This window comes from Epargyreus clarus, unplaced genomic scaffold (assembly GCF_041222505.1).
Source record: "Epargyreus clarus isolate Ecla_fem2 unplaced genomic scaffold, WU_Ecla_fem_2.2 ptg000003l, whole genome shotgun sequence".
Classification (NCBI taxonomy): Eukaryota; Metazoa; Arthropoda; class Insecta; order Lepidoptera; family Hesperiidae; genus Epargyreus; species Epargyreus clarus.
Genome location: NW_027332211.1, coordinates 2,590,542 through 2,602,806, shown reverse-complemented (window position 1 = coordinate 2,602,806; position 12,265 = coordinate 2,590,542). Strand labels below are relative to the sequence as shown.

General features: G+C 34.9%; 1 protein-coding gene across 2 annotated transcripts in view; it reads right to left on the bottom strand.

Moving 5' to 3' along the window:
- LOC140749972 (uncharacterized) overlaps positions 1 to 12,265 on the bottom strand; it is a 109,379-nt gene that overhangs the window by 41,045 nt on the left and 56,069 nt on the right. For both annotated transcript variants that reach the window (XM_073083254.1, XM_073083249.1), the window contains exon 2: positions 3,573 to 3,631. The gene's annotated coding sequence lies outside the window, so the exon portion shown is untranslated. The remainder of the gene's footprint in view (positions 1 to 3,572; positions 3,632 to 12,265) is intronic.

The following is a 12,265-nucleotide window of genomic DNA, read 5'->3' as shown; positions in this document are numbered from 1 at the left end:
ATAAGTTCTATAAGAAAGCCATATAAATAATTTTATTTGTTGAGACAGTTCGATTATATAAGTAAGAAAATGAAAATATATTTTGTAATTGTATTATGATGTACATGTTAGGTCTACAATACTATAAGCCTGAGTCTTGGCAATAAATTAATGAAAAATCATATTATTTAGGCAAGGAGTTTCTTGAGCCACTACTGACGATTTTTAGCGAAATACCTTTGAAAGCTAGTTGAGATTAAAAAAGACTTCTTCAAAAATGTGATATAATGCCATTTGAACTTGAATTTAATTACATTTGTATTTCCGATAAACTCAGATAACATGGCGATTGGTTCGGATACACGAGTCATTTAATTAAACCAGTAGTAAAATGCGTAAGCGTGCCATTATTATAAGAGTTACCTACGATTATAAGAGTTATATAATGCCAGAAAGTTTATCAAACTGGGAGTCTATTTGCTTCCTTCGTCTATGGGGCGCCTCGTGCTCCTGTCTCCGATGCACTCACGGTTAACATGTGCAAGGAAAATATATATACAATACACATACATAGATAGCCACGATTTAGAGATAGGTATTCTGTACAATAATGTTACCATTGGTTTACGAATCGCAAGAATCTCTTTCGTCAAATGAAAAATATATTCATGTCTTTTTTTCAACAGCAGCAGGAAAGTTCACAGTAATTTAAACTTAAAAACATGGAATCTATATCTTTAGTGTATTTTCATTTTTATTTAATAAGTTTTTGCACACTAAAAATCATATCAATATAAATTGACACTTTATTTTGTAGTAAGAAAAGCTAAAATTGACTGTATATCATAAAGTTAAACGTGTGACAAATCGTTATTTATTTTAAAACGAGTTAACGTCAAGTGATATTTGAACGACGGTTTTTTATACAGAAGAGTATTATATAACGCGAACTACAGTTGATAGATAGAATTTTACATTTTAAGATAAATGTTATCCTGTTAAGTTCTTTGAAATTTCAATACTTTAAAATTATAACTAAGATTATCTGTGTGTTTCCTATCCTATATCATAATAGATAGGTACTGAAATTCCGACTTTAATAAATATAACTAAATTAAAACAATATTATGTTATTTTAGCGTGAAATAGGTACATGAACATAAAAGGCTGCACTTATTTTGAAATCACAAACGGACACCTTTTTTACACATTTGTCGCATAATCGAGAGATACGTTCGAGTAATCCGTGATAGGGGCGATGTTTGCAGTCGCCGTCTCTTGAAGCGCTGAGATTAGAGCAGGTTTCACATGCGCAAGGGGCTTGTTATTTCACTGTTATTCTACATATTCAGTTTATTTTGTATTGTATGCAACATTCGATAGTTAGTCGCAATAGTATCGGATAACGCATAACGAGCGGTAACTAATAAATTACCTATCTTAATATTTGCATTCATATTTTAAGACAAAAATATGATTTATATCACTGTATTATCTAGTAGACAGAAAATGTCAAATATGAAAATCTACAACTTTAAATAAATATATCGCGTAGGTAAATACATATAAACAAAGCACAATGGATTATTTCGCAAAATTAAAACCTTTTTAAACATCCAACACGAAAGGTACAAAGATGTGTAAATTAAATAAACGATGGCACAACTGATGAAAACTGATTGTATTTCACGTAATTGCGTCGCCGAGTCTCTTTGTTGTGAAAATGATCGCAAAATCCTTCGGTTTAAATGCGTTATTTTCACAACATATGTATTTACGGACTATTATTAGGAGCTTCCTAAAATGATAAGATGCTCATGTGATTATCTACTGCGGTTGAAATACTGTATTCATATTTTGATCGTAAAACGATTGTCGTTTAAATTATTTTTTACGTCGCGGAGTCGTAAAACGTGGTATATTTAACAATATTTTTCTTTGATAAATCGTCATATTAACATTATATTCTTACCTTATTAGTCTTGGGAGTATGGAGTTTTTTTAGGGTAATGCTAACTTAATCTGAGATATGTTTAAAATTTCAAGTCTATAGCTGGTGTAAAAATTATTACTAGATTCCTGAACAGACAAAACGCAAGAAGATTTAATAAAACTTGTGAAAAGATTTGTAACTAAAAATGTTTAGTTAACTCAAATACCAATTAATTATTGCTTTGGTTAGTATCCGGGTGTATCATTAGATCAGCTAAATAGTAAGATAATAATGCATCGTCATCCAACTTACATAAGTGTTATTTATTTCAGCTCAGTCACTCAAGTAGAATGAGTTAAAACTTAGTTGTTATATTTGACACATACATACTGATGTAACAAGTTAATAAACATCTTGTAATAAGACGCAACACTGATTTTAACACGCTTTTGTTAGCTTCACTTAAATAACAATGTAATCAAGTCGATGTCGATTATAATCTACTTGTTATTATCACATTGAAATGATTTTTTGTATGTACATATATTTGTAGTTCGGAAGACGAACTATACTATGGCATCTTATAGCTTTTCTGACGATGGAGCTAGGTGGTTTACAGTGGAACTTTTCAGTGGTTAATAGAAAACCCCTTCTATTTGGGTTCATATGATTCGTTGTGACAAGTTCAATAATTAAGTTTTTTTTATTACTTTTTACTTACAATAATTAAATTTATTTTTGTCTGCTATGACCCTTGTCTTAAATCTAGTTAGAAATGTAAAAAATAATAAAATGCTCCAAGTTTGCAAATTAGTTTTATATCGCGATCTACTAATTAAATGTTACCAGCTTACCACTCACGCACCACTAGCACTAGATAGTTCAAATTTTTCAAATTTCGAGTGGGTGAAATTTCGAAGTTTAGTAGGCAAAAATTGGCTAAGATTGATTAATTACTAACGGACGCTAGTCACGTCTGTATTAAGACCGTATGTTGGGATCTCAACTTAGTTCAACCCAGTTGGAACTTGTGTAATTAATTTAGGGAAGTATTCTGGACCTCCGTCCGCCTGTCATAGTTTGAACAGTTTCATGGTATGAATCTTATCGCGAACGTCTTAATTGCGGTTCTGCTGACTATCTCGGGTCCCTTTAGGGTCTACGTTGTATTTCAGTTTAATTATACTACATTACGTACAATACATTAGTATAGTTTTCTTTAGTTAAATTTTAACCCAAAACAGGGGCTCTGTAAAGTGCAAGAAACTTTTATTAAGCTGAACATTAAAGAAATGTCGCCATTTGGATAAGTAGATAGAAATTCTTAAATTTCTATTTTTGAGAGACAAAAACTGGATCGATTTATTATAAATTACGGACGTTAATAGATAACTATTTAGATAGTTGTGGAAATAGTGAAGTCAGTATGATAAAACCACACAAATTTTTAGCAAGATGCAGTTTATGGTTGCGGTGGAAAGGTGTCAATGCCGGCTGATTTGCACACATGAGGCAACCATCTTAAGTCTTCAGGAGTGGCAACGCACCTGCGATCGGCTTTAGCTTTGGCTTTATTATGGAGTCGGTGTCCATGAATTAGTTTCCACAGATGCCAGGGGTGCCAATGCTTATGAGCTTTATATTTATAATTAGAACTTACCAAACTTGATGGACTGGAAATTCACCGGCTTATCATTATGGTGACTGATGTTTTAACACCTGAAAAAAAAACAAACTTACTTTAATCAAAGAAACAAAGCTACAAGTAAACCCAGGATTAAGTACAACTAAACTTCCAAGCTTACTCAAAATGCAGAAATTCTGAAATAACACTAAAGATTCTTCCCACACATTTTACATTTTAGTCTGTATTTTAGTCTTATATTATATTTTAGCCTATGTTCCCTATTAAAAGGATTACGTTTTCTAGCCATCAATAGCATCATGCCTCATTTAGTTAACGTAAAGGCGCGGCTATATCAACTAAATAATGGTATCTTTCAACGGCAAATGTTGCTGGGAGCGGCCAATTGTGATAGCGGGCTGTAAATGGTTATTTACTGATGGTAGATACCTACTTGCCTTTGGTATTTATAATACCAAGTACCATTTAGCTTGACGAACCTGCAAGTTATTTAAAATAACTTGGATAAAGCGATATTATCGGAAAAAACTACTATTAATGGTTACAGACTATTACTTATCACAGGGGTGCTTAATCATTTCATTGTAATCTACAACTTCGTGGATTATACCACGTGCTGCTGCTGAATACTTGTGGTTTGCGGGCCCTAGGTTTAGAAACGTTGGCCTAGTAGAAATATTTCGTTAAATTAATTATATAATGTAACGGTCATCACACTGAGTTACTGACGTTCAAAGTAGGGTCAAACGAGGGTTTAAATAAGGAAAAATCGAAAGACTAGCTGAACACGATACTTACATGTCTCTGCCTACAGAGCATGTAAGAAATGTTTTGATCACAGTAAATACGTTTTTGAGAGACGTACATAATACCTAAATACATACGAGTATTGCTCAATAGTATTGGAGACTGAAAATCTAATAAGTTTATTGGATTTATTTTATTTTTCATGTAATCCTGAAGATTACGTAACTCAACACATCTCGATATTTTCCTTCACAGCTATTTAACGTTGTTTACGCACAATTTAAAATTCAGAGGACATCATACCACTTTTTATTTACTTACTCCCAATTAAGTATTTCAACGGTTCGCTCCACCCTTCATTGGGCATCCGGGCCTCAGCCTTGAATATAGAAAGGATCGCAAAAACTCTAGACAAGAATTTGCCGCGGACTCTTTTTGTGAAGCCTACTTACTCAGTTTCGGGGACAATACTGATCGGAGTGAGGAAATATTTTGCAAAGAAATTTATCTATTGGTATAACAATTTTTATCTTCTGGGCACGGGTCTTGCTCCCACCTTAACTTATAGTGTACTCTGACACGTGGCTTCATTGCAGATTGGTCGAGAAATTAACCATTTCAATAATTGAAACTAATCATGGGTTAAAGTAAATACTTTTAAAGAAAAAAATAAATATTTTTGTCTTACAAGCGCTAGATCTGAAGCTATCACAGAAGCTATCCTAGGGGACTAAAGTAGAATTCTTCATCATAAATCATCAAGGTGGTTGAATTATGTTTTGGCTCCGGGGGCGCAACCACTGAGCTATATCTTCCTAATAACAGCAGTGTTTAGTGCTGTGTTAGTGTTCAATTTGAATGTAGAAGAGGACATCCTTATCAGTTCCAACTTGGTCCCGAATCGCAACGCTTCTGTTGCAGTTGATTACAGTAGCCACTTAACATAAAATGCATGCTTATAATTCGTTGTCATGCATGCGTTTGCATGTTGAAGTAGCAATTCAATCAAATCAAATCAAATTAAATCTCATTTATTCAAAATAGATTCATATAGAATACTTTTTGAAAGTCAACAAACTACCACCGCTTCAGAAGGTGTTTCGCTATGGAGAAGAAGTGGCACAAGATACTCCATATTTATTAATACGAGTATTATAAAAGAAATCAAGACAGCACACATTACCGGTACGTTGTTTTAAACAAAAAATCTTAAGACAGTGGTGTCAGTGACAGGAATATTTAAATAAGCCACGACAGTGTTCAGTCTCAGAGATCTATCTAATCAGTGAGAATAAATTAATACATTAATTCACTTGGAAAGTAAGAAGTTTGAGCCTTGAGCAGACCTCGCGAGCGGAGCAAAATAAATATTGGCCATGAATGTGGTCATTGTGAGTATAGACGTAGCGTTGTAACTGAATAATGTTGAAGTTACAATAATATAGAGGTCAAAGGGAGTTTTAGTTTTAATGAGCCAAGAAATCCTTTGTCGTGTGAATGACTTAAAGCATATAAAAAGTTAATAGAGAACAATTTGATACTTAGGTTTCTTCACCATTTATTATTCAGCGTTAGAGCGAGTGACATAAATATAAATGACTTGGTTAAAATCATTAAGGATTTTTTTCAACTATGTTCCTCACGATATTTCGTTTATAATTAACAACAATGACCACAAATAACTAATTTCAAATGCACACCTAATTAAAAAAAAAAATTTGAATCTTGGTCTCTCGGCGGGCACTCATATCACGGGGCCTTAAACCTAAACAGTATGACTGATTTATGCATTCTACATTTTTTACACAGAAACATCATTTTTCCTGTCTTAAAGGAAAATAATAACCAACAACTTCAGGACCCTTACGTCAGAAGCGTTTCCCCACGAGTGGACTGCGTCATTCATACTGACTGACTCAACGCACACAATACCTATACTTCCAACTGTTTGTTATAAGCATGACGAGGTAAAAGCGATGGTGATTAACTGATTCACCGCTTATGATTTTGTAAATGATTATCTATCTCATGTACCTGATGAGTTACACAGACTGACAGACAGCATAAAGCTTATTAAACTACATGAAGTTTACAAGTTTTATATCAATATAAAATTAAGTTAAGTTTTATATCAATATATAAATTAAGACGAGAACTAAGACAGAATTTTAATATTTATCGTCCATAGAAGTGAAATAGGGCATAATGGCTTATTATTTTCTATGAGCCTAAAAAAACATTTTTAAAGTGTATACAAGATCAGGCAGCTGTTTCCAAAATTTGCGAGTATGTCAATATGCTGTTTTAATATAGTCTCAGTATACAGATGCAGACTGTACAAAGAACATAACAGAGATTATTTCTACCCCGAAAATAACTAGCCGCGCTTAGAAATTGAAAATCAGACCGCGAAGAAGCTCATCTTAAAATATTCTTATTTTCTTGACGTCAGCACATCGGAGTAAATCTCATAAAAGCCACCTCGTCCAATTCACGGCGGATTCAATTTTATTTTATTGGCACGTGGCGCTCGCACCTTTCCCGTCTGCTCTACGGGTAATTCTCTCACGCTTAAAATCTGTTCCAATTTTCTCCCGTCATACAAATTGTTACTTGTCTGAATCTATTTACATTTATTAGTAGGGCAACTCTACTCAAATTCAAAATAATTTGAAATAACATACCGTGAGCACAATAAAGACATTGCTTTTCAAAAATAGTAATTTTTTTTGGTCTGAGGTGTGCCATAGATGCGCCGCTAATCTGAAGACTACGCAGGAATGTCTTGTACCACGCCGTTCAAACAAGAAGTCAGCAGCGCTTAACACTGCTGTTATAAGGCAGAAGTAGGCGTGGCGGTGCCGCCGGAATCATACCATAGAGGGTTCTACCGCCTTCAAATGTTACTGTAAGACAGACACAATTAATTGTAAGGGTATTATATAAGGGATTTATACACATTGATTGGCTCCGCAATATTACGCCGTATAATGTCACCAATAATATCAGTAAGCGTTGTTTTACATTAAAATTTATTTGACTGATGTAATGCCACAAAATGAATTCGTTCCTTTACGACCCTATTAGCTTAAGCTGTCTATAGTACAGAAAATATATGCACTCCATTAGGATCTAATTTATTTTACATATAAGATTGAATTAGCAACGGAGCATGCAGTCCACCTGATGGTAAGTCTTTACTACCGCCCGTGGCTCTTTAACCAATTCCATCTAAAACAAACGTTCTACCTAAAGCCGATCCCAGATCGGTTACTACTTCTGAGGACTAAGATTCTCACCTCATATGTAAGTCAGCTCTCATTCACATCCATCCACTAAAATGCAAAACTGCTTCACGCTACAAATATATTCTGCGGTGGGTTCTCACGGGTCTTAGTTACTATGTATGTTTGTTCTACCACCTTTAAAAATAATTAGCGACTAATAGTTAGCGAGTAATTTATATCAAAATTTACTTTATGACATGAGGCCATGACAGGTGCTAACACATGTTCGTATTTTTAATTTCCTGCACGATAAAGGATAATGTAGTGTAATGTGAAACTTTGCCAAGTCATTTCCTTCTGCGCGACCTTCGTATCGATAAGGCAACCGAAACGGTAAGGTTTAATGTTACCTGCAAGTTGCTCAACCTGATACTATATTTCAAATTTCTTCGTATCGTTTTCTTCGTATAATGTAAACAATGATACTCGTAGTAAAGCTGATGACATACTTCGTGCTCTACGTCTCCGTTAGTAAGCCGTTAGAGTAAGCGTAAAGAAGACTTATATCACCAAATTTAGTCATAAGGCCGATACTCATGCCTACTTTGTACAGTGTAGAGTTGGTTGTTTGTTTATTGGTTCAATTTGACTCGAACCTCGACCATAAACAAATAAAAGCCGAAAAATCTACCACCCTCAATCTCTTCAAACGTTTGGCTTAATTTGTTTGCAAGAGAACCATGTCACACACTCTATCCACATGTTTGCCTTTGGGACGCTTTGTTGGGATTCGTCAAGCGTGTGTACAAATTAAATTTAGTTTATATAATAATAGAATTAAACGTAACGTCATCAAATATAACGTAGTTAAGAATCACACACTATTCTTCATCCCGGTTACCATTTTCCTAACGTATAAGATTTCTACATACGTGGGTAGTTGGGTACGGGATATGCGATCATGTCCACCGCAACCAGTTCTTGTGTATGTAACCCTGCCCTTCCACTGTAAGCGACACCCGCCGCATCAGTCACACACCGTTGCAACACTGGGATGACGTCGCCATCGCTCACAATACCGGACGCACCGAACCATGACCTCGCACAAAGGTTTGTACATACTAATGAAATGAAATGAAATATATTTATTTTGTATAGGCCAACGGCGGCACTTACAAATTGTCAGTTACAATATTTTCTTACACTACTACCGGATCGGAACGCGACCTCTACTGAGAAGATCCGGTAAGAAACTCAGTGGGTTTGTCTTTTTTAATTTTAAAAATAATTATTCTCTTTTTCATTTTTTTTTAAATGCCATTATTGTTACATATAATTAATAAAGCATTAGCTCCAGTATCTTCCTTTACATTTATCTAAAAAAAAGAAGTTTGTTCAGCAAGATACGCTACACTTTGACATTTACTTAATTAAGTAATAATTTTGTTGTTGATCAGTCCCAAGCTGTTTTATCATTAATATAATCAGAAATTTTATAATAAGCTTTACGACTAAGTTTGCTTTTGATAATGACTTTAAATTTATTAATTGAATAAGGTTCAACTTTGCGTTTGGGTGTGCCTATTTGATACCGAAAAAGAAAAACTCGTTCATAAAGTCTTCTTTGTCCGTCACTTTGTAAAAAACTAAGAAAAGTCCAAGATAGCGTTTGTGTGTGCTTATTTGAATGAAAAAATAATAATTGACCCTTTTTAATTTTTTTCTCCATTGTTTTATAATACTTTAGGGGTAAGATTATAAAAATGTATTACATTTTTTATGATCCTAGTTGCTAACGAGCAAGCATTTTACCTAAATTAGTGATAAACTTACCAAGTAGTCTCTGCCAGCAACGTTTTTTATCACGAAAAATATTGAATATCGTTTGAAGTTTACAAAATGCGTTAGTAGTTACCTCTGAGGACTGACTTAAAATTTAATTCCTCTCCACATCCTTTAAAGCAGAATCCAGCAACACTTAACACTAGTGGCACTTATGTGGCAGAATCCGCCTAATGTAAATGTAGAGTCTTAACATAATTTTATTAATGCACTCAACAGAACTTACATCAAAATTACTACAATCCTTACTAATATTATAAATCCGAAAGTAACTCTGTCTGTCTGTCTGGTTGTCTCTTCTTCACACCCAAACCACTGAACCGATTTTAATGAAATTTTGTACAAAGATAGTCAGAGACCCGAGAAAGGACATAGGATAGTTTTTATCCCGGAAATCTCATGGAAACTAGGGATGGCGATCTAAGATCGATTAATCGGAGAATCGATCTTTTGGACCCAAAAGATCGATTATTTTAATCGATATTAGTAAGGATTGAATCGTAAACTATGCATTTGATCAAGTGATGATTTCTAGCAAAGTTGAAAGTACGAATTTTCAGTTTTATGTATGTTAGTATGTTATATTATTTTCTTTTAAACGCGGACGAAGCCGCGGGCAAAAACTAGTTACAACTAAGTCTAGTATATTCTATGTACATCAACATGAATACAGGTAGGCATACATGTACATACAAACACCCTGCAGCATTGTACTGTCATTAGGGTGCGGTGTGCATGACAGATTAAGGCCGTGCCGTATCGGATACGCGTAGACGAAGGAAAAAAATAGACTCCAAATATTATTTTTACACCTTGAGTAACTTGACTAAAACAAGTATTTCATGTAAGACCAATTATATACTTAGGTCCGATATATATTTATATTTTTTCATTATTGTGCTTATATCCATAGGATTTCCACTGCTAGTAAGATCCACCTTAGATGATTTTCTATAGTATTATAGTAACTAGCTTTGCTGTTCATTAACAACAGATGCATAATTGCATGAGGGAATTAAAGATTTTTTCGAAAAATAATTAATTTCTTTCGTCGACAAGGGAATAGGGAATAACCCATAATAGCATCAATAAGGAGCGACTCTGTGTGACATAATTTTTACCTTAGTTATAAAATCATAGAGTTTGCTTTGCGTTCGGAGTCTATTCGGTTAGTATGTCTACGGGCACACGAGTGGTATTAGGCGGTTTCGGATGTTTCGACATCGGCTTTGTTAACATAATGCTGCCAGATTGCGGTGAATAGGATGTAACGTATTATAAGCGGAATAATGTTGGGACGATAACGTAATCAAATATGGAAGGAGTATAGTAGACATGTGGAGCAGTGTCCACCGTGGTAGAGAGTTCCCCATTCAATCTCCGGTCAGTTATTAATTCAGACTTCTGATCAGTCAGTCGAATGACTGAATGAATGTCTATTCAGTCTGGGGCTTATTTTGTTCGTTTTGTCCGTGTTACTGGCATAATTGGTCATTCCTGTACGTAGCTAACAAAGACTGAAACGATCCATTTAAATATTTCTTAGGGTTCCTCAAGTACACCTAGTAAGTCGGAGACGCGTCTAAAGCCTCTCAGAAACAAGGGGACTGACGACCAAAAGAAGTTAGCGTTGAACGCAGAGTTTGTAGGACCGGTCTGAGTAGATCCAATTAGGGGAGGGCTGTGTCCAATAGTGGACTGCCGAGGTCAAAGGAGCAGTCTGAATTGCACTAACAGCGGCTGGATAGAAATATTTTTTTCTAGGTTTGTGTTTGTTTACACATTTGTGGTAAAAAAGACATACTTTTCTGAGACGTTCCAACTTATTCCCCAAGTTTAGTAACGCATCTGTGACTAAACTCAGGAAAGATTTTCATCTTATCGGAAGTATTGGCTCGTTTGCTACATCTATACTCTACACAAAACAAACCATGCTACGTGATAAGTACTAACATTAATTAAATTGAAGAGCACACACACACGACCTTCTACTAATCAAACAAACCACAATGTTATGTTTGAAGCATTCGTATCCACATTGTCACTAATGCCGAGCCTTGGATGAATTTGCAATGCAGATCGACTCGTTAAAAACGCATTACCATACTCGTTAGCACATTACTGTAGATTTAGGCACGAAGTGCCTTTTTTTGTTGGGTGGTAATTATTTGGTTCTTAGAGATGTCCTCGTCATAACTTTGAAGCAGCCTCCGAGTTCCTCATCAACACTACTAGTGGTTTGTAAACATTATTATACAGTTTAAAAAAATATATTTAGTTACGGCAAGCAGTGATAGCCTAGTGATTAAGAAACTCAGCCTCTTGATCAAGGGGTCCAAGGTTCGTCTCCCAGGCACGCTGATCTGATTTTTCAAAGTTATGTGCGTATAAAAATAATTGATGACTTGCTTAAACGGCGAAGGAAAACATCATGAGGAAACCTGAGAAATCTTAAAAAAAGTTGACTATGGCCCAATTCTTCTCATTTAGAGAGGCGACCCGTGCCCAGCAATGGAATAGTGATAATGATGAGATTTAATTATCTTTTACACTCATAGGTTCAAACTAAGATTTCCTTTATCATAAAGTGCCTTTTTCTGTCACGCGGGTATTCCTTTCGTGTCATTTGGTCTGTATGCACGTCCTACTTGCGTCCTATCGTTTTGTATAGTTTCGTACACTTCTTATCACGCTCGCCACACGCACGTTGATTGCAAAGGGACTGCGTGGATGTGACAGATATACATATGTTTCACATTATAATTTGTCTATGTTTATATTTGTTAAAGCATTATTTTATACGGAACTTTCCTAATTAACTAACCAAATCGCATGAAGTAGGTACTATAGGCATTAAACAGTTCCTGGTATTGGGGAAAACCTAGTTCCGAT